The following is a 25,663-nucleotide window of genomic DNA, read 5'->3' as shown; positions in this document are numbered from 1 at the left end:
AAAATAGCCATCGTCCTTTGCTGCACTAAGACTCTGCTACCGAGGGTATCTCAGCATAGCTGGGTCATGGCGGAGGTGAAGGTCATGGTCTCTGGTATGGCACTCAGTGACGTCAGAGACAATGGCAGACTTTAAAGTATGTATACTACTAAGAGGCTGTCTAGAGATAGTCAAGAGAACTGGTACTGGAGTCAGAAACAATACAGATCTTCCTTCACTTACGATGGGTTTCATCCCAGTAAACCCACTGTAAAGTGAAAATAGTGCAAATCGAAAATGCATTTAACACACTAACCTACCGAACATCACAGCTCAGCCTTGCCTGCCTTAAACGTGCTCAGAACACTTACATGAGCCTACAGTTGGGCAAAATCATCTAACATAAAGTCTATTCCATACTAAAGTGTTGAGTATCTTATATAATTTACTGAACATTGTACTAAAAGTGAAAAACCATGGCTGTCTGGGTACAGAATGGTCGTCCGTGTATCGGCTGTTGACCCTTTGTTGATTGCGTGGCCGCCTGGGAGCCTCAGCTCAAGGCCACTACCCAGCATCACCAGGGAGTATCACACCACACATGGCGAGCCCAGGGAAAGATCAAAATTCGAAGTATGGTTTCTACTGAATGAGTATCGCTTTTGCACCATCACGAAGTAAAAAAATCAAACGCTGAACCATCGTAAGTCAGGGAACGTCTGTAATCCGACTCTACTGAGTCCAATTTGTCTGTGAAGGACCAACTCTAAGCGTTCATCATGGTCTTGTGAATCCCTGGCACTGTGCCTGCCTCAGAACAGGAGTTCCAACCTGTGAATGAATGAATGAAGTGCCTGGGTTCAGATCCTAGCTCTGCCACTGAACAACGATATGATCTGCGGCGAAAGCTCTGGAACTTCTCTGTGCCTCCGTCTCCTTGTTTTTAAAACGGAGAGCATGGTAATACCTGTCTCAGGATTGCTGTGGCGATGAAATGAGAAAATGTAGCCAGCACATAGTAAGAGCTCGATAACCGTAAGTTGTTACTGTTCTGACTTTTCGTTATTATTATTATTACTGACTTCTGATCAATTCTGGTAAAAGGTCTGTACACAATAACCTTCACATTTACACAAATACTTAAAGAGTTAAATTGCCACATTAGCAGCTGTTTTACCACCAGCAATAGTCAACAATGCGACAGCTAAGTTTTTGTTTGCTTGTTTGTTTCTGCCAATTGAACTTTAAGATCTTCTGCTTCCCTATAATTAACTCTTTGAACTGGCAAGGAGCTTTCAGGGTAATCACCAGCTGCCCGTTCTTGCTTACCTCTCCCACCACACTCCCAAGGGCCTCAGTGATGGTATCCTGGGACTCTGCCTTGGGACTTCAGAGCCCACAGAGCAATGGGAAGCACCGATCATTCATTTGGAGGGAAGTAAATAATTTATGCACTGAAGAGAGACAATGTGAAAGAAAGGGGAATTTTAATTTTTAGAAAACTACCTTGGTAAAACAAAACAAAACAAAACATCATGGGAATTCCCTGGCTGTCCACTTCCACTGCTGGGGGCCCAGATTCGATCCCTGGTCGGGGAACTAAGATCCCGAAAGCTGCGTGACGCAGCCAAAAAGGAAAAAAAAAAATAGAAAACTAACTTGGTACATTTTTTTTTTTAATTAATTACTTGGAAATTTTCAGAGTTTTGAGTTTGTTGGAGTAACGTTCCCTATAACATCGCAATTCTCAGGTCCCAATCTCCCTTGGCTTGGTTTTTCCCCTTCTCATCAGTGATGAATATGATTACAGGAGGTTGAAGTGATACTACCCAAAATCCCTCTGAGTCGAAAAGAAGTCACGTTATGTATGTGGGTCTGCGTCCAGGTAGATGCTCCATTATACTGTATATTATGTATGTGGTATTATCCTAATCTCCTTCTGTTATTTTAAACACCAAATTACTTTCTTTAATTACATTTATCGAAACAGTCTTGTTAACTTTCAAAAGATATACAGATTATGTATTGAGGAAAAAACCCTGGAACTTTGCTTTTCCGAGTGTCTTCTGCAGCTGTATTAAGAGAGCCAGCAAACCTTTCTAGACTGTCTTAAGCCAGACACTACCGTTCAAGGAGCCTATCTTTCCCTCTCAATAATACTGTGACCTCTTTAAAAAGAAAAGGGAGAAAAAAGTTGGGGGGAGGGGGACGTGACTTTTCAATTCTATTATCTTTGGCATTTTGCAACAGTCTGGGGTTTCTCAAGTCTGGAGACAAGAAGAACATATTCATTTTAGACATTGACAACAACAGAAGTTCTGAATGCCTTTGCAGTTTCTTCCTGGAGCTGTCTAGAGGGAACTATTTATTTTGCTTCTTTACCTTGCAAACAGCTAACGGCTCCCAGCCAGGGCTCAACCCAACCCTTTTGTGCCCTGCAGTCACATCTCTGTGTCTTTAAAAGAAAAGCGATTCTCTGGAATGCTGTGTGCCTGCACATGCCTGTCGGACTCAGCAGGCCCCACCTGCTGAGCAGGTAAACCAGATCCTCCGACCCGCCTCTGCAGCCACATTCCAGCCAGGCAAGCTCCTACTCTCTAATTGTTACCTGTCAAACAGGTCAACCAGGCACTTGGGTCTGGTCCAAACACGCGCATGTTCCCACGAAACCCTAAACCTGCAAACCTTTGACCTTTCCATAGTTCCCAAGTTCCCTTGATTCTTTTAACCAGGGCCGATTTAAATCCAAACGATGACTTTTTAACAGGCACACAGGTTCTTTTTTCTCCCTCACCATGGATGGTAAAGCTGATCACACACTGTTTGGGGTTTCTGGACTAGAACACCGTGGTAATTCAAGATGACCAGAAGGCATAGGTCAGAGCAGTTAGGGCTCCTGAAATAAAATCCACGAGTCCTGAATCACTCATAGGAACTGCAGGCTGTCCACCCTGACCAAATGGAGACTGAATTCCCTTGGGTGGATTAAAAACAGAGGTGACTCACAGGTGAAGATTCCCTTCCTCTCCTTTCTGGCACTGGCTTGACAGCGGAGACTGTGTCCTATGGGCTCAGTCCCAAACCTAAGACAGGTAAGACCTTGAGCGAGTCACGTGACCCGTGTGGGCCTCAGCAGCCCCTCTCTAGCAAAGAGAAGCGGGAGGCTACACAGGCTGTAAGCCTCTTCAGCACCGTTTCTATTTTCTTTCCTTTCATTGATGTCACTCAAGGTAGGGGAATCATGTCACAGGAAAGCTGATGCCCTTCACCCTTGATATCTGGGGCTGGGTGGGGGGCTTGAGCACAGCTGGAGGGACCCCGGAGGAGCTGCAGCCCCTTCTGATTAGCTGACCAGGTCTAGAGACTTCCCTCAAGTATGGAAAAACCCTGGGCTTCCCCTCTTAGGACATCTGGAGAGAACACGGGCATAGCCATCTTCACCTCAGTTTCCCCTCTGTATCCCACCCCGTGAGTTCAATCATTTTTGTTGGGAGATGTGATGATTTTTGTTGCTTTGGTAGCGCAGACTACCCTTTCTATTCTACTGGTAATGAGTTCAGAATCAAAACTACAGGCTCACTGAATCCAACCTTTTCATTCTACAGATAAAGAGCCTTATGGAGGGGGTTAAGTTGCCGTATGTCGTGCAGCGAGTCAGGCTCCTTACTCAAGGGACCGTGGGAGTCCGTGAACACTGTGGCCTGGCAAAATCGTTGCCAGAGAAGTGACATCAGAAGATGCTCCCAAGACTGCTCCAATGAAGGAATTTCAAAACTGAGCTCTGGAGCGGGGTTTCTGAGATGGGCGGTGCTGTCAGGCCAGTTTGCTGGTGACTTTCTCCTCCTGAGCTGGACAGGTTATTCTACAAAGAGCTCGGGATCACTGTGTGCAAAGCAGGAACTGGCACTTCCTGCTCGTTCATCCAGCTCAGACTTGTCCGCCAGAGCCAAACCGGTGGGGCTGGCTCCCAGGAGAGAAACTTCCTGAGGCTCTAGGACAATGGAGTCGGGCAGTGTGCAGGCCTGCTTAGCATCCTTCTCACCAGCTGCTCGCTTTAGGGAGAGCAAAGCATATAGTGCATGGACTCGCGGAGGGGAAGTTCAACCACAAGACCCCCTGGATTGTTCTCTGGGGTACCATTAACTCACGGGGGCTGCCCTATGCTGTGGGGGTCATGACCCCCCCACCAAGGGGCTGGATGTCCTGAAGGGGCCTTCAGAGGTCAAACTGGATGAACAGGCACTTCCTCCTATGAAGCCATTTGGGAACACGGAGATCACAATGTGGTTGCTATAAAATAAATATTAAACGGTATTTACACAGCATACCTGATTAGAATTATTTTCTCATTACCAAGCACAAAATCTTTCACACATAATAAATTGTTTCGCTATCAGCTTCTATTCAACCCAAAGGTCCTAATTTTTACGCTCTTCCCCTGGTTCACTCCACCAGGTATTGGCTGTGGAACACTGAGCAAGTCACATTGGCTTTCCGAACCTCAGCTTCCTCATCTGCAAAATGGGAACACGTGTCCTATTTTCCTAATAGAACCATTGTGTGGAATAAATGAGATAAAGTTCCTTGCCTGGTATGGGGCCTCACACATAATATACATTTAACATCAGCTGTTTTTGTTGCCGTGGTTGACAAAAAGCTTAGTAAAATAGTGACCCACATGGTCCGGTTTCAGAATGGTATTCTGATGATCAAAAAGTAACTGCAGAACTCAGAGTTCTTTACTCATTTTCTCCAACACTGTCAGGGAAGGGGGTTCTGTTCCTCGTGCACCATAGCTGTTCCCTGTCTAGGTACTCCCTTAAATTCTAGGCTCCTTCCCCTACCATTCCTCACACGTCTCACTGCCCCGACTTGCCATTTGTTGGTAAGGGATCAGGGGTTTTAAACAGATGTTAGCATCAAAGAATCCAAAGCAAGATTGGAACAGACGCTCTGAAAGAGAGGGTACTTTTGGATTACGGCTTGGGGTTTTTCCACCATGGTCCTCCTCTGTTGACTCAGCTCTTTCAAATGACCGCATGGCAGTAGCTATGTTGGGTGACTGTCCCTCTCCAACCCTTTCTTTAGGCCACCATACTGATTACAAAGCAGTGTTTCAAAGAAAGAAGAGTCTAAAGACTGAGAGGATCCACTAGCAAGCGAATTAACTCCCAAATCCTCAAGCGTTGACAGCTCTCTTTAAAGTCCTGGCTTTTCTAAAAGAGGAATGGCCCCGGGGCTACCCCAAGTACACTCCACAGGGCCTGCCCCCAGCACAAGCAGCCTGGCCTCTGAGAATGGATGAGGATGGACAGGTTGAGAGAGGTTTGCTGAACATTCGCCCTAGGAGTAAATCAGTCAAGGTCTTGCAAGGAACAGATGGCGTCCTCACCAAACAGTTGTTGAATCCTTGCTGACTAAACCCAGGGTGTCCAATGAATCACCAAATCCTGTCAGTTCTACCTCCTAAATCTCTCAAATCCATTGACCGCTCCACATCCTCCTCGCTTTGTGTCCCATTTAGGGCACTAAGTTTTCGCATTTGAATGAATGAAGCAGCCTCCTAACTGGCCTGCTAAGAATGGTTTATGTGGCCTTCGATTTCTCTCTCCAGCCTTGCTCCTGGACTTGCCTCCTCTTTGCCCCAGGGCACACGTTCCCTCGGCCTGGAACGTCCTCCCTGCCCAGCCCCCCAGCCTTCAGGTATCTGCTTAAACAGCCATTTCTACGGCAACAGCTCCATTCTACCACTACCCGTCTGTAGCCCCCTCCCAGGCTCTGAGCAGCGCGATGGCAGGCACGCCTTCCATACTGCTCACCACGGCAGACTGTTCAACATGCTGTTCAATGTGTGTTTCTTCATTTAATCTGCATGACCGCCCTAGAGCACGTGTGTGGCCATGCCCACTCGACAGATGAAGAAACTGAGGTTTCGAAACATGAAATTACTCGCCCACGGTCACCCAGCTAGGACAGAGGCAGTCTCTGGTTTAATCCAGGCCTACGCTTTTAAGTTCTACCACAAGCTGCCCCAGGAATACTCAGTTCACTCCATAATTAAACAAGTCAGGGGGCAAACAGTTAGTAAATGAGGTCCTGAGTCAGTCATGAAGGGAATCAAAAGGTTCTGGCTCCCCTCAAATTCAAATTCAAGCAAACCTGTGACCTCTCAGAGGAAGGTGTGGCCCCCCTGGGAGCAGCTGCTGTGTGAGGCGCACTAGAGGAGCCATTTTTACTCTCATATGTATTGAAAAGACTCTTGTAAGGCCACATTCTGAAAAGCCTTTTTATAATGGTTGAAAAAGAAGTTTGAATGCAGATGCACATTTTCTGCTTTTAGTTTAGACACTAGCAGTTAGCAAGTTTTGTGAAAGAATGAGGTCTGAAGGGCAGTCCTCCAAATGCAAAAATGTAGACGGTGGCTGGAGTGACCTTAGGGAAGAGGCAGAGCCCGAGGGAAGGAGGGTGACAGTGGTAGAGCTCTGGGCAGTGTATAGAGGACGCAGGAATGCTAATAGCCCACCCTCCGGAAACCCCCAGAGCTCCCGACCTCAGAGGAGAGACACTAAATTTGGTGCAAAAGAAACAAAACAGTCCCAGACTAGTGATGGTTAGAGACATAGCAGGGGGAGCTTGGATGGGGGGTGTTTGGGAAAGGACACGGGAAAGGAGTAGGAACCAAAGGCTTCCTAAGGTCTCACCCGGGTACTCCTGAGAGGTCTTCAGGATTAAATGTCTGAGTTAGAGCCGCGAAGGACAGGACGACATCAACTGATCTGGCTTCCCGCCCTTGAAGAGAATGACAGTCAACAGTATTTAGCCCAGGGCTTTGGTTGGAAATAAGTATGAACAGAAGCGGACAGCTTAAGACTCTAAGCGCAAAGGGAGCCGCACCCAGTTGCTCTGGCTCCTTCCCGTCCCACTTCCTCTTTGTCCTCCTCCCGGACCTCTCGTTTCTGCTCAGGAGAGGAGAGCATTCAAGACCCTCAGAGTTGAATAAGATTATTGATTAGAAACTTACAGAATGTAGCTGGATTTGCTCAACAAATGGTGAGAGAAAAGAGCATTTTTCCTAAACTAGCCATCCTAAGTCCTTTCCGAGACAAGGTAAGGTACAAAACGATGAAATAAAATAAAACTTAGTATTGAAAATAAAAAGAGAGGATGGTGATGGTGTTTATAAAAATTCCTTGAGTATAGGCATATAGAACTAAAATCCACCAAGTCAGCAGTAGCACCCATTGGGTTAGCTAAAGAAAAAAATCATGTCAGAAGGGGAAACATTCTTTACAGAAAAAACGATGAAGATCTGCAGAAATCAGTTTGTGCTTTAAGAGTGAGCACATATAAGAACGTGCAGGCCATATCCCCGAGTGGAAGGTATTGCTCCTGTTTATGGAAGCAATGCGTCTAAACTTGAATGTCAGCAAACTATGTGAATCAATTAGCGGCTGAATGAAGCAATTGAAATGCATCCAACTTCCTACCTGCTAAAGGTAATAATGTTTCATAATAATGAATGATAATAACCTATGTTGGTATGTGAACACTGGCTGAAAAACCAGTGTCAAAGGGAAGTGTTCTTTTTTTAAATAAACACATACATGCACACATATACACACACACACACACACACACACACACACACACACACACACACAAGGGTTTGTGCTATTCAGTTACTTCAACAGGAAGTCCCTCCATGGAAAACGTAATGGGACCAAAGACCCATCTGTGTCCAAGGCAAATCAATGCTGACTCTGATGGGAGTTTTGGAGACAAAGGAACCATATCATGGAGTAATTGGCTAAAGCTGGCTATAGAGAAACTCTAGTCTAACTTATCTAGGGAAGAGGAAAGGAAACGTTACACTCTCTGGGTTTTTGTTAATACATTTATAGAATATATTAAGAAAGTACAATTCTTATGCTAGCAAAATTTCAAAGGGATTTTGTAAATTCATGCAGAAAGAAACATCCCACCAGTCTATTGTGTGTCCTTGAACTTGCCAAGGGCTTTCTGAGATGGAGGAAATAGAAGACACCGTCGCTTCCCTCCAGTTTTCATCTAATTGGGTAGACAAAACAAATGCACGTTAAAGTCTAAGTGGTCTAGAACATTGGGTAAGTGAAGGAAGTTTGTGGGTTTGATTACCTGGGGACACAGAGCGTCAGAGAGCAGAAGAGCATGTGCTCTGGGACTAGCCCAGAGAGTCCCATAAAGTAAGTGAATCTAAAGATATTCCTTGGACTTGACATGTCCCAGTTCTGACCAGGATGCCCAAATAAATCATCGCCAGGATACATGCTGAGTATCTCCAGGGCTTATCACACTGTAGGGCTTACTACGTGCAAAGTACTTTATGTGTGTCATCCCACTTAATTCTCATACCACCACCAAAAGGCAGACCCTAACGCCATCCCTGTTTTCCAGATGGGGAAACTGAGGCACAGAGAGGATAATCACCTTGCCCTAAGTGACAGAACTAGTAAGTGGTCTGCAACATGACCCACTGCTCTCTACTAGCTAGACAGTAAATGCTAATAAATATTGAGGCTTCTGGTCAAGCAGAAAAACTATCACAAATTTTAGGTTTAATCTTAATACTTCTGCTAAAGTAACAACTGCTTTAAAACATAGAAGTTTGGTCTGGAAATCTCATGGATATCAGTGCATCACACAACATAGCTATTGTACGAAGGATTTTCAGTGAACTCCTACCACTCAGGATATTTGCTAATTAAGTGTTGGAGTCTTCTCTAAACATTCCATTCAGCTTATAATTCTGATGATAACAAGCAGAGTTTTGGCAAAATTTCATTCCCTCCCAAACCAGAACATCTGATTCTGCCTAGTTTTGGCAGCAGAGGTTAGGTTTAACACATACAACCTGATTTCTTGAAGCAGACTTAGTCTTTGCCCCTTTTGAACCTGTAAGAGGTTCAGCTAAGATCCACGGGATTGGAAGTCTTACCCAATGACATTTTGGAACAAGCCAAGAAATGGTTAAATTTCACTGAGATTTCATTTGAGGTGATCCAGTAGTCCCTGCTGGAGACCACCTCGTCTACTAAAATCCAGCTGAACAGAGTATAGGCATTAAATGACACTGAGATCCCAAGATTCCCATCTCTTTCTGTGGCAACAGGGGTGTATTAGATTGTTTTCTTATAGCCACTTACACATATGTTTGGGCATCATTATTAAAGTCAATGTATTACGAATCACTTGGATTTTTCTTTTTGGTATGTATTGATGTAAAAGTATCCATCATGTAAAAACATATAAGCAATGAGATTTAAAGTATATAGCTAATAGATCAGAGAGGGTACTTATCCCAGATAAATTCTCAGGCAGGTGCACAAGGAGACATTCACAAGGATGGCTCTTGTAGTGCGGTGGTGCTGGGGAGCTGGGAGCAATATGCGTGAATATCACTGGGGGTGTGGATGGGGAAAACGGTAGAAGCACAGACTGGCAGCCTCTACAGCAGTTAGGAACACAGACAGGATGTACCCAAGGCAACAGGGGTGGAGTGAAAAATTACCAACCAGGATGAGTCTAGGGCACAATACATTTACATAAAGTAAAAGTGCAGGCACAAAAACCAGTGAAACACATTTTTACAAGAATTCATATACACACAAGTAAATATTGTATAAACATCAAGTATATTAGGATGGTTGTCTGTGGTAGGGGGAAGACACTTGGACGAGAGTGCCTTGCATGGACTAATGAAGACAATGTGCTTGAACTGATGGATGTGACAAACTCAGCTCTGCATCTGAGGTCCAAAAACTAGCAAAGAAAGACATTTAACCCAACAATGTCTTCATCTTGGGTGCTCAGCCCTGTGGCTCCTGAACCACGTGTTTTAACAGTGAGGTTAATGATTGCCGGGCAGGTTTCTTAAGCTCCTTGGATGTGCTTGGATACTCCTTAGGCCAGAGGCTCTCAACCTTGGCTGCGCCTGAAAGACAGCTGGGGCAAAGTAAAAAAATGCCACTGCTGCGCCCCACCCCAGAGATTCTGTTTAAGCAAACTGTGGTGAGGCCCAGGCAACAGTATTTTTCCAGAGCTCCCCAGGTGATTTTAATGGGCATCCAGGATCGAGAACCATTGCTTTAGGCTTTTGCATTTTTTTCTAGTTGCAAATGTTGCATTCTTTGGCATTTGAAAAGAGACCATGAAATCAGATTATTTTCCCCTCATCAAACATAAATTCACTAATTAACAGAGAGCACAAAGGATAACCTAATTCATTTATTCGTTTGATCGGGCCTCTATGTGTTTAGGGTGGGCACTGCATAATTCTAGGGGATATGTTCACGGTGTAGCTTATGCAAATGGAGCCCCTTGGAGCTGATCAGAGCACAACCTGCTCTGTGTGCTAGCAGCCTGTTCCAGTGCCCACTGCGTGCCATGTGCTGGGCTGCATCTTGGCTACACTGGTGAACGAGCTGATGTCATCACTGCCCTTGTGGAACATCTATCCTGCAGAGAAGGCGGTCACACACGTGGTTTCCATGAAGTGTGGCTGTGCTACGGTTGGAGAGATGCTTCAGGAGCTCAGGTCAGGGCCCCTCACTCAGTCTAGGGGTCAGGGAGGGCTTGCCAGAAGAAATGGAATTTGAGCTCAAACGTAAGGATAAGAACGTAGGGAGGTCTGGGGGTGTGGGAGAAGGATGGTGCTGTTCACCCAGAAGAAACGTCCCAGGAAGGGCAGGGAGATTCTACCGTGCTCATAAAATAACAAAGGAACTGAAAGAAACTCAGAGGGAGTGAGTGTGATGTGCAGGGTTAAGAAATGGGGACTTCAAAGGAAGGCAAGGTCCAGTTACAAGGGGTGTTGTGGGCCAAGTTAAGAAGTCTGGACTTTATGACATGGGCAACGGGGAATGAGCTCATCAAATATGAGACGTAGAGCATTCTGGTGTGGAGCTGAGGCTGCAGGGAGCATGAAGGACCGGTTATGGGACTACTGTGCCGATGGGGGTGAGTGATGGAGGAGGTTGGTTGAGAGTAGTGGCCTCGGGATAAAGGGACCTGGACGTGTATGAAAGATGTCTGGGAAAGACAGATCATAGAGAGCGCCTGAGGGTGGGAAGGTGCTAGACAGAGTAGGTGCCACTCGCTGAGGTTAGGCACAGGGAAGAGGGGTAGGGAAAATGATGACTCTGCTTTGAACATGTTGGTTGGGGGAGACTAGTCTTACAGGGACCAGTCTTCCTGGGAAGTAGGCTCTGAGACACAGTTTGGTGAGCAGGATATTTTTTTTAGCTGTGCTTTTGAGGGCTACACCAACAGAGAAGAGGGGAAGAAGACAGGCTTGGGCAGAGAGAAAAATTGAGATGCAGGGCCCGCCTACTGATGGCCATGGCTGTGGCAGATTATACTCTCCAAAGATGGCCACACCGACTTGTGTCCCATTCTATTACAGTGTGACATTGATGTTCCTCCATGGAGAGGTGGGGTCTACACTCTACACTCTTGAACCTGGGTGGCCTTCTATAACTGTTCAACCAGAGTGATGCTTCATGACTTCTGAAGCTAGGTCATAAACGGCAGTACGGCTTCTTCCTGGCTTCTTCTCTTGGGATATGCATTTTAGGAGCCCTGAGTCAACAAGTAAGAAGTCTGGCTCCCCTGGTGCCTTCGTGCTGGAGGGAGCATATGGAGAGACCACATAGAGAAAGAGATGCCCAGGAAGCCCAGTGGTTACGACCCCCAGCACTGTGAGTGTGCCCGGTCCACATGCCAGACCTGTGCAAGAGGGAGTGAGCTTTGGAATGCATCCAGGTCCAACCTTCAAGCCACCCCAGCAGACACTGAGTGGAGCAGAGACGAACAACCTCCTTGCTCATTCCCCCACCCAGAGCCCGGCCCACACTGCAGATTCATGAGCAAAGTAAATGTCGTTGTTTTAAGCCATTACATTTTGGGGAGGTTTGTTATGCAGCAGTAGGTAAATGGCACATCATTTCACCCCTCCAGGAGTTCTAGAGCTCGGATGGCCTTCAGAGCTATTCCAAATGGGGCCAAGAGGGCTGAGCCTTTATATTCCTGCTCTGATAAGTGATTGGATGCAGGCTGCCCCAAGAAGCCCAAGAAGTGACATGATCTTGGACAAGGAGGTTCTCTCCAGCTGAGGCCATCCTGGAAGGGGCTGACAGCTGAAGACTGGACGCAGACAGCACTCGCTGCAGCTGGAGCAGAAAGTCCTTCCCTGAAGGGAGAAATGGGTGGCGCATTGTATGACTGCTACAGCAAAAGAGACAGCAAGCCGACTCCATACTGCAGAGTTGGCTATTCCAGTCTGGAGCTTGGAAAGGCATGGTATTGGAGAATATTAACCTATGATGCGGTGTCCCATCCTGCGGCGTGAGAGCCAGAAACAGCCAGCACCGAGTCATCTGAATGCAGCCCCTTCCCCTGAGCTGGATCTGCAGTCTAGGTTATCACCAGGCTCGTTCAGCCCGTCCTCACGCCCACTAACATCAAAAGTCTCTGCACAGGGCTTCCCTGGTGGCGCAGTGGTTAAGAATCCGCCTGCCGATGCAGGGGACATGGGTTCGAGACCTGGTCACGGAAGATCCCACATGCCGCGGAGCAACTAAGCACCACAACTACTGAGCCTGCGCTCTAGAGCCCGCGAGCCACAACTACTGAAGCCCGCGCGCCTGGAGTCCGTGCTCCGAGACAAAGACAAGTCACCGCAATGAGAAGCCCACGCACCACAATGAAGAGTGGCCCCCGCCCACCGCAACTAGAGAAAGCCCGCGTGCAGCATGAAGACCCAACGCAGCCAAAAATAAATAAATTAAATAAATAAATTTATATACAAAAAAAGTCTCTGAATAAGGATGCTATCAAAACCAAGGCACAGTACATGAGGTGCCCCAGGGAGACTCCTTGGGATGAAATGAGAACCCTGGAACACACCACCTGTTCTCCAACCGTCTGGGAGAAACAGACTGCAAAGGAGATGGGCTGGGGACGAGTCAGGAGCACAAGGGGTTTCCAGGGGGAGCGGACGCAGATTGAGTCCAAGTAGGGTGAGAACGCTGAGTGTCCCTGATTTGGCTCTAGTCAGTGTGGTCAGGGTGGCTGTGAATTACAGGGCACAGCCCTGGTGATGTTTATCCTGAGCTGCTTCTCGGCTGGGGCTCCTGGAGCAGAGGAAGGAACTAGAGCTAGGAAGCACCCCGGAGGACCGGATGGTGTTGCCTTGGGGTGGGCCCTCGGTTCAGAGCAAAAAGAAAGGGACTGATGAAACAAAGGCAGCACAAAGTAAGATAGGATGACGTAAATGAGTGAGAAGCTAAAAGGAGAGGAAACTACCTACCAGGAGCACTAGGGGCTAGCTGAAGGAGCAAAAGCCAGAAAAATATTTATTAAACAAGAACCCCTCCAGGTTTACGCAACCCATACAAGGCAACCCAGCGGAGGCGCTCAGTCAGATAGTCGCTTTCGAAGCCAGGAGAGCAAATGAGTTTGGAATCAACAGACTTATGTTCCATTCCCAGCACCCCAGAGGAGTATCTCCTTGGAAAGCCATTTTAGTTTTCTAAGCAACCATTTCCTTATCGGTCAAATGAGATGATAATGCCTCACTTGCTACTTTGTTGCCAGGACTATAACTTGTTCATTCATTCATTCATTCAATGAGCATCTTCTCAGCACTGCCACGTGCCAGGTACAATGCAAGACACGGTGATACAACAGCAAACAGAGCAGACACAACCCTTCCCCTCCTGGAGATAAACATTAAGTAGATTATAACATTAATGACATCCCTACCATTGTTAGAAGGGAGAAGAAAGACTAATTACGTTCGATGTCAAACATGTAATGTCTGGGACATAGTAGGTGCTGAAGAAATGATATTTACAACCCTCCTCACCACTGCGAAGACATTTAAAGAGACCATGTTCAGCAAAATTGTGAAAAGAGATATTTTACATTCAGTACCTGCAGCTTCCCTCTTTCTGCTATTTTCCCCTCCTGTGGAAGTGTGGTATTTCATGTTTTTCATATCAAAATTAGTACTTAATTGGCTAGAAATACCTCCAGGAAGAAGCGAGCAGAATGGCGGCAGACAGGGCATTGTTTCAGGGTCTCCAAAGCTGCTCTTTGGGGCAACAATCTCAGAGGACACTGGTAGTCTACACTGTCACTCATAATGTCAACTCACTCTTGAATTTCTTACACATAAAAACAAAGGTTTTTAAAGCATTTTCTCCTCGGGCATTCATTTATTAGAAGCAGCACAAAGATGCTTTCTTGTGACGGTAACCTGTGTAGCATCTTGCCGCCTCTTTTGTTTTTAAAAAATTTTTGGAGCAACATTGACACAAAGCTGATTCATTTAGAAGTAAAGTTTACCAGTATGCACGGGCAGTGAGTACGAAAGGCATTTTACAACCTGTTAGTCAGAGGAGTCACCGGTGACAACTCCTGCTGGGACAGCATGTTCACATCAAGTATGGGATGTGACACTCTCCACGACTCCTGACACGTACCTGCAACACAGCCAAGGACATGGAGACTCAGAGCAGCTTACCAGCTCACCCAAAGGCCTGGACTACAGCTGGACCCGGGCCACACGTTTCCCAAAGCCCAGTCCACCACACCAAGCTGTCTCCACAAGAGAAGGAAGCCAGCATGGGGCCCAGATGCTGGGGGAGACGTGGGAGGGGTCAACCCCAGGCTCCCGCCTTTCACCCCAACCACTGCTCGCGCAGCAGCCCCCAGGCCCCCACACACAGGCTTTGAGTCAGGGACCAGCGTCCAGGCTCAGAGGGAAAGGGGGAGACAGCAGGGCAGCAGCTGAAGAGAGTGTGGGCCTGGGAAAATGCAGTAGGGTCTAAGCCTGGAAGGAAACGCAGGCAGGTTAGTACAGCTGCAGCAGTTTTGTCAGAAGTACGCAGTGCAGGTGAGACAGAGAGACTGAGAGAGACTGAGAGAGAGAGAGAGAGAGAGAGAGAGAGAGAGTGTGTGTGTGTGTGTGAGACAGAGAGAGAGACTGAGAGTGTGTGTATATGTGTGTGTGTGTGCATGTGTGTGAGAGACACTGAGAGCGTATGTGTGTGTGTGTGTGAGAGAGACTGAGCGCGTGTGTGTGTGTGAGGGAGAATGTGTGCATGTGAATGCATGGATGTATGAGTGTTACGTGAGCTGGTGTGTGGTTTTGCACGTGGAGAGAAAGTATGTATAAGCCAGCATGTATTTATGGGTGTATGTGTCTGGGATCATGTGTGTGAGTATGGATGTGAAACGTGGGTTGTTTGTGAAATGTCTGAGAGTGTGTGTGTGGCAACATGTGTGTGTGTGTGTGTGAGAGAGACAGAGACAGAGACAGAGAGACAGAGAGAGAGGGGGAGAGAGATTTCTTGTATAAAGAGTCCACCTGAAGATGTTCAGAGATAAAGATGCTTTAGCTGCCCTGGGTCATACTCTGAGGCACACCCGCTCCTGCTGGGCTAGGACACTACGATTGTTATTCATTTTCATGACGGGAAAATCTGAAGGAACACAGTCCCAGAGTTACCTGAGCCACTAATCCCCGGGAGTGAAATTCCTACACTCCAGCACGTATCATTTAGAGCCTTTCTCAATTAGCAATCATAACACCTGAAGCTTTGAACAGTTGTTGTATGTTTATCTTTCTCTTCAAGTTCACTCTGCTGGCTCTCCTAACCAGCCAAGTTCAAACAACCTTCTGTCTGGCAGCCACGAAGACAATGCCCCCAGTCCTCACCCCCAAAACAGTTCTAATCAGACAGAGATTGGAGCCAGTTCCCATGATCTCTGTGTGTGTTCTGTTGCTTTTTTATTTAATTGTGCTTTGTGACGTACCTGCTTTCAACAAGGATTTGTGGAGGCTTGCAATATTAAAAACACACATCCAAAAGACATGCTTCAGAAACACACAACACTCAGATCAAAACGCAAGCCATAGGATGGGAAAGCTGTTCCCATGTGTGTGTTCCATGACTTAATGTTCACGTCTGGTAAACCTGAGCCATGAGAAGTGCAATACCGGGTAATGGTTAGGAATGTGTCTTTAAGAGCTACCCTGTCTGGATTTTAATTATTGTGCTGTTTGCTTAAATTCTCCAAGCCTCACCTTCCCCTTCACTAAAAATGGGGACGACGGTGATACCTACCTCATTGGATCAAAAACAAAGTAAGATAAGGTACATAAAGTGCTTAACACAGTGCCTGGGACGCAACAAGCAATCCATTCAGTTGTGCTGTTGTCATTTTCACTGCCACAGTGGGATTTCACTCGCACCCTCACCGCATCTCTTCTGGGTTGCGTGCACAGACCGAGGGGGGATCTCCCCCTCTTTGGCCTGATGTGAAGAGCAGCGAAGTCCCGTCATCCGTAGCCCGAGAGTGGGCACCATGTACGGCCTGCTCTTGTGCGTGACAGTGCGAGTCTTCGGGCTGCGCGGGAGACTGCATGCCTCGGGATTTCTTTAATTTTCTGTTATAGTTTTGGTTTCGTTTGCAAGCTCTGTTGGACATTTGCCTGAGCTATTTGGTTAGTGGGCTCTATGATCACCAGGTGTGGAGATGAACTGAGCTGAGGCGATGCCATGTGCTCAGCTGCAGGTCAGGCTGCATTGAGACTATGCCAGGGTCATGGCCCTGGAAGACCACGGGCCTCCTCGGGGCAGCCAATCTCAGAGAACGCTGCTGGCCTATTTGATGGACACAGCCGATAGCAGAAACACTTCCGTGAGGGTCCTCCACATAACCCAAGATACCTAGACACAGGATGAATCCATTTCTCATGTCTCCAGTGGCCAGGCGAGAGGGGCTCTATGATCTCCTCAAATGTCATCAAATGCTCAAGAGAATCCCACCAAGTCCTCCCGCCCATTCAAGAACCAGGCCCTATCTCCCAGCTTCCCCTTGGCACTGCCTCAGCTTCCCAGGTTCCTGAGGCAAGCACCAGCTGGACAGGGATGTACTTGGGACTCACCCCAAGAGCCATCAACCTCATCCTGCCCAGTGTTTGTTTTCCAAGTGGATGTCTGTCTCCCATTCTCTCCCTCCACCCAGCCAGGTGGGTTCAAAGCCTTCAGTGATTCATTATTTATTTTTGCATCTCCCTCCCCGTCTCTCAGCCCAGGTCTACTTGGTCCCTGCCATTTAATAGGTGCTCTATAAATATTTGTTGAATTAGAGCGTGAGTATGAAAGCATGTGAACAAAGGAATAAAGCATAAAGCATTTCACAGAATGAGAAAAATATTAAGGCAGAAATAAACCCTGGAGGCTGTTCGGCTGAGCACCCACATATAACAACAGTCAAGGAGGCAGAGGCTGCAGCTCCCTAAAAGGTGATGAGCCTCAGTGGCAGGGCTGGAGTCCAGGTGTCCCACTCTTGCTGTGACCCTGTGCTGCTGCCTGTTTCCTCTCAGTCTTCATCTATCTGTCACTCTTCTCAGAGAGATACTCCGGGAGTCTCCCTGGGTGCCTGTCAGCTCCTCCTCCTGCTGAATCACTCGTTCATTAACAACCAGGGTTCAACCTAGCCCAGCCTCATTACAAACCAAATCAATACATATTGATTGAGTGCCTACTATGTCGACAGCCAGGTGAGAACGAGGGAAGGCAGGAAGCACAGAAGAGGGGAGCTATGTGCAGCTTATCTGCCTGTTAATGGTCAGTCTGACACCCAGGTCACATCCATAGAACAGTCCAAGAAGGCAGCAGGAATGCTTGTGGGTTTTCAGCTAGGAAAGATAAGGGGGTGGGGGGAGGGTCTCTACTGGCTCCAGAGAAAGCCCCTTTCTCCCTCGGGCTAGAGGGAGAGGAGAATGTTGTGTAAATAATGAGTCCACACTACACCCTGTTCATGTACAAGAATTCCAAGAATGATTAAACCTGACTGTGGCTCCAGGATAAACAAAAATTTAACATTGCACCTGCCTAGTACTCTTTGTCTCTTCTGTCTCTGTTGCATGTGTGCTCACACACATATACACACGCGTGAATGCGTGAGCGCACATGCTGTGCACATCTGCTACCTTGTAAATGGTTCATAAGGAAGGCAGTTTAGTCTGATGGAAAGGTAACACTGGGAGCAGTCAAAAGACTTGACCATTGTCCCTGCTCAGCCACTCACTCACTGTGATTCTGCATCCATCAGTTAATCACTCCAGGCCTCTACTTGTCCATGTATGAAAAGTGTATTACTAATATCATTATTTATCTGCTTTACAGTGATGCTGTGCTTCCATAACTTCATAGATAGAAACAATCCTTAGAAGCTGAACTACTGTATGATTCACACAGCTGAAGTATTCTTCAAAGTCAACTACAGGATTCAATGATCCATAGAGGATCAAAAGGAAATAGAAGACCTGAACAACACTATAAACCAACTAGACATAATAGACATCTATAGAACACTCTACTCAACAAGAGAATATACATCATCTCAAGTGCACACAGACCATTCTCCAGGATAAACCGTATGCTAGGCCACTGCTGTGGACTGAATTATGTCCACCCCCAAATTCATACATTGAAGTTCTAACCCCCAACACAACTATTTTGGAGTCAGGAAGTAATTAAGGTTAAATGAGGTCATAAAGGTAGGGCCCTGATCTGATAGGATTAGTGTCTTTTTTTTTTTAATGACATATTCTAAACTGTGGTTACAGCCACATTTATGACTAAGAAGGTTACCCCCCCTTTTCTTAAAAATATTTATTTATTTATTTGGTTGCGCTGGGTCTTAGTTGCGGCACATGGGCTCCTTAGTTGCGGCAGGCGGGCTCCTTAGTTGCAACTCACAGGCTCCTTAATTGCAGCTCACCAGCTCCTTAGTTGTGGCATGCAAACTCATAGTTGTGGCATGCATGTGGGATCTAGTTTCCTAACTAGGGATTGAACCCGGGCCCTGTGCATTGGGAGAGCGGAGTCTTAAGCACTGCACCAGCAGGAAAGTCCCAGGATTAGTGTCTTTATAAGAAGAAGTACCAGTGTCAAAGAGCATACTGCCTGTTTATTTCTAGAAGTTTTATGGTTTCAGGTATTACATTTAAGTCTTTAATCCAGTTTGAATTTATTGCTGTATATGGTGTGAGAAAATAGCTCAGTTTGATTCATGTGCATGTAGCTGTCCACTTTTCCCAGCACCATTTATTAAAGAGGCTCTTCATTGTATATTCTTGCCTCCTTTGTCACAGATTAACTGCTCATATAAGTGTGGGTTCATTTCTGGGCTCTCTATTTGGTTCCATTGATCTATGTGTATGTTTTTGTGCCAGTACCATACTGTTTTGATTATTGTAGCTTTGTAGTATAGTTTGAAATCAGGGAGCATGTTACCTCCAGCTTTGTTTTTCTTTCTCAGGATTGCTTTGGCTATTTGGGGGTCTTTCATGGTTCCATACAAATTTTAGAATTATTTCTTCTAGTTTTGTGAAAAATGGCATTGGTATTTTGATAGAGATTGCATTGACTCTGTAGACTGCCTTGGGTAGTATGGTCATTTTAACAATGTTAATTCTTCCAGTCCATGAACACGGTATATTTTTCCATCTGTTTGTGTTGTCTTCAATTTCTTTCATCAGTGTCTTATAGTTTTCAGTGTACAGGTCTTTAACCTGCTTAGTTAGATGTATTCCTAGGTTTTCTATTCTTTTTGATGTGATTGTAAATGGGATTGTTTTCTTAATTTCTCTTTCTGATAGCTCATTGTTAGTGTATAGAAATGCAACAGGTTTCTGTATATTAATTTTGTGTCCTGCAACTTTATCAAATTCATTGATGAATTCTAATAGTTTTTTTGGTAGTATCTTTAGGATGTTCTATGTATAGTATCATGTCATCTGCAAACAGTGACAGTTTCACTTCTCCCTTTCCAATCTGGATTCTTTTTATTTCTTTTTCTCATCTGATTGCTATGGCTAGGATTTCCAATACTATGTTGAATAAAAGTGGTGTAAGTGGGCATCCTTGTCTTGTTCCTGATCATAGAGGAAATGCTTTCAGTTTTTCACTGTTAAGTATGATGTTAGCTGTGGACTTGTCATATATGGCCTTCACTGTGTTGCAGTACGTTCCCTCTATACCCACTTTGCTGAGAGTTTTTACCAACAGGCACATGAAAAGATGCTCAACATCACTAATCATCAGGGAAATGCAAATCAAAACCACAATGAGATATCACCTCACCCCTGTCAGAATGGCTAGTATCAAAAAGACAACAAATAACAAGTGTCAGTGAGGATGGGGAGAAAAGGGAACCCTTGTGCACTGTTGGTGGGAATGTAAATTGGTGCAGCCACTATGGAAAACAGTTTGGAGACTCCTCAAAAAATTAAAATAGAACTACTATTTGAAAAGATATATGCACCCCTATGTTCACTGCAGCATTACTTACAATAGCCAAGATATGGAAGCAACCGTAGGGCCCATTCATAGGTGAATGGATAAAGAAGATGTGGTATTATATACAATGGAATATTACTCAGCCATAAAAAAGGATGAAATCTTGGAACAACATGGATGGACCTAGAGGCTATTAGGCTAAGTGAAATAATTTAGACAAATACTGTATGATTTCACTTATATGTAGACTCTAAAAAAACAAAACAAATGAACAAACATAACAAAACAGAAACAGAGTTATAGATACAGAGAACAAATGTTTGGTTGTCAGAGGGGAGGAAGGTGGAGAGAGAAAAGAAACAGATGAGTGAGATTAAGAGGTACAAACTTCCTGCTGCAAAATAAATGAGTCATGGGAATGAAATGTACAGTGTGGGAAATATAGTTGGTAACTATGTAATACCTTTGTATGGTGACAGATTGTAACTAGACTTATCATGTGATCATTTCAAAATGTATAGAAGTATCGAATCACTATGTCCTGTGCCAGGAACTAACATAGTGTTGTGGGTCAGTTATACTTCAAAAACAACAAATAAACAAACTCATAGAAAAAGAGATCAGATTTGTGGTTTTCAGAGGCAGGGCATGGGGTGAGGGGGAATTAGATGAAGGCAGTCAAAAGGTAGAAACTTCCAGTTATAACATAAATAAGTACTTGGGATGTAATGTACATGATAATATAATTAACACTGCTATATGTTATACATAAAAGTAAAGAGTAAATCTTGAGTTCTTATCACAAGAAAAAATTTTTTTTTATTTCTTTAATGTTGTATCTATATGAGACAATGGACATTCACTAAACATTGTGGTCATGATTTCATGATGTATCTAAGTCAAATCATTATACTATACACCTGAAAATTATACAATGCTGTTTGTCAATTATACCTCAATAAAACTGGAAGAAAAAAAAGAAGAAATACCAGAGAGCTCGTGCTTTCTCTCTCTACCATGTGAGGACACAGGGAGACAGTGACAATCTGTAAACCGGGAGGAAGGCTCTCATCAGGAACTGAATAGGCCAGCACCTTGATCTTGGACTTCCCAGCATCCAGAACCAAGAAAATAAATTCATGTTGTTTTAAGCTACCCAGTCTATAATATTTTGTTACGGCAGCCACAAAACAAACCAATACAGCCACAAAACAAACCTCAATAAAATTAAAAGGAGAGAAATAATACAAAGTATGGTCTCTGACTACAATGAAATGAAATTAGCAATCAATAGCAGGAAGAAATTGGGGGAACTCAGAAATATGTGGAAATTTACCGAAAGACCAACAAAATAGACAAACGTTTAGCTAGACTGACCAAAAGTCATCTCTAAACAGACTTCGCTATGGAAAGAGCCCTCAGATCACTATTCAACTGTACAACGGCCAGAGTCTGAGGCTTTAAGAGCTGGCGGTGTGGCCAAGGCAGAGGCAAGACTAGAAACCAAATACGCAGACCCCCCGCCAGGGGCTTCTGACACTTTGCTGCCTCATCTAATGTCAAACGCCAAATATACAAGCATAGCGCTTGTATATCAACTCATTTTCGAAAAAGAATAGGAAAGCCAACGAAGAGACTTTTACCATGATGTAAGATGAAAAATCCTTGAGCGAGTCAATCATTGCCTCTTACTTTGTCTTCCACGGGAATCAAAAAGTGTCCTATTTTGACTCATTTGAAGTAGGGATAAGTCCCCCAAGCATTGGACCTGTTTCCTCTGGTTGCTGAAGAACAAATCCAAGGCTATAATAGGAGAGAAGTGAAATCATGCTACTATAAACAGCAATTCTCTTTCACAGTCATGGTGACTCTTTCAGAAATATAATCCTGGGCAGGAAAACAGCTGGGCAGTGGAAGAGCCAGGGCATGCACTGTATTGGAGAATATGGTCTAGTTTAGGGAATCAGGATTCCTAGAGCATTCCCTGTGTTTCTTGTAGTAACATAGAAGCACTGAGTGGGTGGCAGAAGCTGAGATGATCCTGCTCTGTGTGATTTTAGAGAGAATGCTTGATTCTCTTGAGGAAAGATGAGCTTAGTACTTCTAAGAAGGCAGTTAAAATCTTAGAATAGTGTTCTAACAGGGGACCCTACGTTGTTCTCTTTCTTGAGCAAGTAGTTTACGGCAGCCCCATGTGGGAGCATGACAGCTCACACATCTAGATTTTGCCCCTTTAAGTAAGTTTCCTAACGGGATTCCAGCAACATTCATACCGTCACAACACCAGCTGAGCTTTCTCTTCTCCTTGATAGGAAATTTTACTCAGCTAATGAGACAGTAGAACCTGAAGGTAGGGAGGGGTTTGTAGTTGCAGTTAAATGAGCTTAGGTCAAAGGAAGGAGTCTTAGAGTCATAATAATAATAGATAATATTTATTGAGCACTTGTAATATTGCCAATCAGTGTTCAAAGTACTTCACATGGATTAACTCATTCAATCTCAAAAATTCTATGATGCTGGTACCATTATTGATTCCATTTTACAGGTAAGAAAACTGAGGCAGAGAAGTTAGGTAATCTGCCCAAGGTCACAAGAGGCTGAGATCCATTAAGTCTGTACTCTTTTTTAGGGAAAATGAAAGTAATTTTTATTGAGCAACTGCTGAATGCTTGCTATAAAATGGCTATCAAACAAAACAAAAAATAACAATCAAAAAACCTCAGCCTTTGTCTCAAAAGAGATTATACCGAAAGAGAAGGACTAAAAATGATCAATATGCCTGCTAAGAATATACCCGCTTTGTAAATAACGTTTAAAATAATTTGTGGATTATATTCCACTTTGGCAAAAGAAGGAACATTCATGTTTTAGGCTAAATACAAAGAAGAATAGAACTGCAATTATATTTTATAATCTTTTTAGGAAGATACATATTTTAGGTTCTTCCTTTAAATGGAATGGAAAGTATTTGGCCCTGGAAATCAATGTTCTGTACAAAAGACAGTGGTTATACATGTTAAAGTTACAGGGATTGGGGAAGAATATTCGCTGACAACACACAGCCATTGCATTTACATTTACCAAGAAAATATTTATCAATTGCATCATCTGTGATTTAAGCCATGTCCTAGGTCCTAAGGATGCTGCAGAAAATGTTAGACATAGTTTCTATCCTACATTCCAAATGGGATTTACAATCTAGCAAGGACATTGACATACACAAAAATAATATCAAGACTACAGTACAAAGGATACTATAGTGCAATGAAGGATATAATGGAAAGATCTAAACTTGGCTGATGAGTCCGAAGTAGGCTTCCCTGAGGAAATTATGTTTAAGCTGTTATCTGATAGGAGGATAGAAGTTAGCCAAGGAAGCTTTAAGGTGACTAAGTTATTATGCCTTTCTGTTCTTATTGAAACTCATATGGCTTTCTATTCTTCCAGCTGGAATAGCTCTGTTCTTCATCAAGGGAATATGGAGTAAGTATAATGATAAACACACGTTAATCTAAGACTAAATGCCTATATAGATTCAAATATTTTAAATTACTTTGAAAGAAAAAGGGAACAAAAGTGAAAATTTTCATTAAATACTCATACTTTTTTTAAAGAGTTTTTTTTTTTTGGCTGCATTGGGTCTTCATTGCTGCACACAGGCTTTCTCTAGTTGTGGTGAGTGGTGGCTACTCTTCGTTGCAGTGAGCAGGCTTCTCACTGCGGTGGCTTCTCTTGTTGTGGAGCAACTAGGCGTGCAGGCTTCAGTAGTTGTGACATGCAGGCTCAGTAGTTGTGGCTCACGGGCTCTAGAGCGCAGGCTCAGTAGTTGTGGCTCACAGGCTTAGTTGCTCCGCGGCATGTGGGATCTTCCCGGACCAGAGCTTGAACCCATGTCCCCTGCATTGGCAGGTGGATTCTTAACTACTGTGCCACCAGGGAAGTCCCGAAACACTTTTTAAGCATACTTAAGCCTGGGGCCCTTGAATCAGAACACCTGGGGCAGAGTTTGGACAACTGCATGCTTTTATTATCACCCCCAGGTGAACCCCATGCATAGTGAAGGCTGAAAATAATTTATTTAGTCAATATTTGATGGGTTCTTGATGATGGTGGAATCGTTTTTTATTCCATAGGTAGTTCTTCCCACAACCATCTGGCCATCTTAGAAAAGTAAAGGCACTGTGGCTGTTGTGTCCTGAATTCTTTCCGTGAGTTAAGAATCACTTTCATAGTGTGTAACCCCTTCCTGGTATTCCATTAAGCCTGGCGTTAAGTTCAAGGAGATGAGCGTGCTGGAGAAAACACAAGCTTTTGGAGGTAAATTGGCGTGTATCTGTCTAACCCTGAAAGGCATCAGCAGATGCCTTTCTGTCCGATATCCACACACGTCCCAGCTTTGGCCTTCCCCTCCCTTGGCATGCAAACACCTGTGGGTCCCAGACCAACCATTTGGCCCCAACCTAAAATCAGGCTAAAATCTAAAGATATTTAGTTATCTAAAAAAAAAAGTAGAGCTTCCCTGGTGGCGCAGTGGTTGAGAGTCCGCCTGCCGATGCACGGGACACGGGTCCGTGCCCCGGTCCGGGAAGATCCCACATGCCGTGGAGCGGCTGGGCCCGTGAGCCATGGCCGCTGAGCCTGCGCGTCCGGAGCCTGTGCTCCGCAACGGGAGAGGCCACGACAGTGAGAGGCCCGCGTACCGCCAAAAAAAAAAAAAAAAGTAAAGTGTGGGCCAAATGAACGGCAGGCTGTCTTCCCACAGAAATAATGAGCCCACTTGCCCAGAGGGCAAGTACTAAGGTCCAGGAGCAGAGGAATGAAGTGGGGAGGAGATAGAATGCCAAGGCCCAAGCCAGCCCCCCACCCCAGCCCTCCTGCACGAAATAAACAGCCATTTGAATCACTTTACTTCTCCTTTTTATTCTGCACAACGATAAAGACCATCCCTATAGTGTTTGGGGGCTAGAGTGGTATAAAACTGCATTTTGTCAGTTTGAATAAGTCAATTTGAATGACTAAAAAAATTTTTTTTAAAGGCTGAGATCAAACAGAGGTGAAGGAAAGTGTGGGGCGGGGGTTAAGTGGTCCATTTGAGATGTTTGCCTTGGGTAATGTGAGAGGGAAAAGAGGGAAAGCAGAACATGCACCACCGGGAAATGCAGGGCTCTCCCAGCTTCCCGCAGCACCGTACGGTAGGGAGAGGCACAGGGTTTAACACCAATTCCTGAAGGACTCAAGGAAGCTTGTCGGAATCCAACTCGTCTGCTGACAGAATTAGCCAGAAGACAGGAGTTAATGAAAGCTCTCTGACGAGCAGAGATGAACAG

The 25,663-nt window shown here is 45.0% G+C and overlaps 1 long non-coding RNA gene across 4 annotated transcripts in view; it reads right to left on the bottom strand.

Moving 5' to 3' along the window:
• The window catches only part of LOC114487864 (uncharacterized), a 47,192-nt gene extending 25,069 nt beyond the window's left edge, over positions 1 to 22,123 (bottom strand). For all 4 annotated transcript variants that reach the window (XR_008619471.1, XR_003683365.2, XR_003683366.2 and 1 more), the window contains exon 1: positions 21,980 to 22,123. This is a non-coding gene — a long non-coding RNA (uncharacterized lncRNA). The remainder of the gene's footprint in view (positions 1 to 21,979) is intronic.
• Positions 22,124 to 25,663: the final 3,540 nt, after the last annotated feature.

The sequence above is a fragment of the Physeter macrocephalus genome, chromosome 15 (genome assembly GCF_002837175.3).
Source record: "Physeter macrocephalus isolate SW-GA chromosome 15, ASM283717v5, whole genome shotgun sequence".
In the NCBI taxonomy this organism is placed as follows: domain Eukaryota; kingdom Metazoa; phylum Chordata; class Mammalia; order Artiodactyla; family Physeteridae; genus Physeter; species Physeter macrocephalus.
This window is presented reverse-complemented; position numbering and strand designations above follow the sequence as displayed.